At 56.5% G+C, this 1282-nt stretch overlaps 1 long non-coding RNA gene across 1 annotated transcript; it reads right to left on the bottom strand.

Annotated features, from left to right (window-relative positions):
* Positions 1 to 383: 383 nt before the first annotated feature.
* LOC105503777 lies at positions 384 to 1282 on the bottom strand. The gene is made up of 2 exons (XR_001000532.1): positions 784 to 1282; positions 384 to 697 (listed from the first exon to the last, which is right to left on the bottom strand). It is a non-coding gene; the product is annotated as an uncharacterized LOC105503777 (long non-coding RNA).

The raw sequence follows: 1282 nt of genomic DNA, 5'->3' as shown, positions 1-1282 counted from the left end.
ATTATTAGTAGAAATGGGGTTTCTACTGTTGGCCAGGCTGGTCTCGAACTCCTGACCTCAAGTGATCCACCTGTCCAGCCTCCCAAACTGCTGGATTTATAGATGTGAGCCACTGCGCCTGGCTGAATCCTTGTATCTTAATTTCCTTGGACAGCCTGAGACTAACAGAGAACCCAGGAAGTTGGTGGTGAGAGTGGGGCGGAGTCATCTCCTTACTCATGGAATTAACCCAAGTCCTCCCCTATCTAGAAGGACATGAAGTCGATTTTCCCCCAAGGAGAAAGGAGAATGAACTGGGAGGCAAATAGGCTAGGCCTCTCCTCCCATCCTTTGGGACAATGAAGCTTTGTATAGAAACCTGAGTGCAAAAACAGAAGCAGGGCTCCAGCTTTACAAAATAAAGTGTTTGTTTATTATGAAATTAGAGATGGAGGCCCCTCCCCTTCCTCCCTCTTTCCCCTTCCCCAGCCGCCTCCCCCTTTCCTTTCCCTACTCCCTCAGGAAGCACACAAGACAATGCCCAGGGCTGGGATGCCCAGGGTAAGGTGACAGATGGGCAGAGCTCCAGGGAGGCGGCCACACGGGAGGCTGGAGCTCTTGCCCTGGGAGGCGGGCTGGTTCCCTCTCTCAGCTGGAGGCCAGTGGAGCCAGGATGAGGCTGAGGCCATGAGTGATGGATGGAACCATGCAGGCAGGTCTGTAAGGACAGGGGAGCCAGTTTAGAGGCAGTGGGGAGTGGGAGCCTTCATCCACTGCCTTGCCCCACAGTCTAGAGGCACTGACCTGGGGCACAGCATCCCCTGCAGGAGGGTGGGCAGCAGTGGCTGGAAGTTTCTCTTGATTTTGGGATGGACAACAGAAAAAAAACAAAAAGCCAGTCACAAGGACCCAGAGAGAAGGAAAGGAGATGTGGGCAGAAGACAGACACAGAGCATGTGTATGGGCAAGGGAGACACAGGGAGACTGTGTGTGAACTTCAGAACTGCAGAGACAAAACAGCCACGGAGGAAGGAGAGGAATCACAGTGAGAGAACGCAGGGCCAGGGCCAGGGCCAGGAAACCCAGGCCCGGACAGAGGAGCGTATCACAGATAGAGACAAAGATCCCTGGAGAGAGACACACAGCCCGACTCAGGAGGAGGGAGGTGAGAGCGAGGGTGCCCCGGGGAAGCAAGGAGGGACACAGGGACAGGGAGGAGGCCTGGGGCCCCTGGGCTGCTGCCGCCCGCCTGGACCCCGTGGGGATCACTCAGAGGGCCTGTGCCCGCTGGCCCCGCGCGGTG

This window comes from Colobus angolensis, unplaced genomic scaffold (assembly GCF_000951035.1).
Source record: "Colobus angolensis palliatus isolate OR3802 unplaced genomic scaffold, Cang.pa_1.0 Scaffold88, whole genome shotgun sequence".
NCBI classification, from domain to species: domain Eukaryota; kingdom Metazoa; phylum Chordata; class Mammalia; order Primates; family Cercopithecidae; genus Colobus; species Colobus angolensis.
Note: the sequence above shows the minus strand (reverse complement) of the source record. Positions and strands in the feature narration are given on the sequence as shown.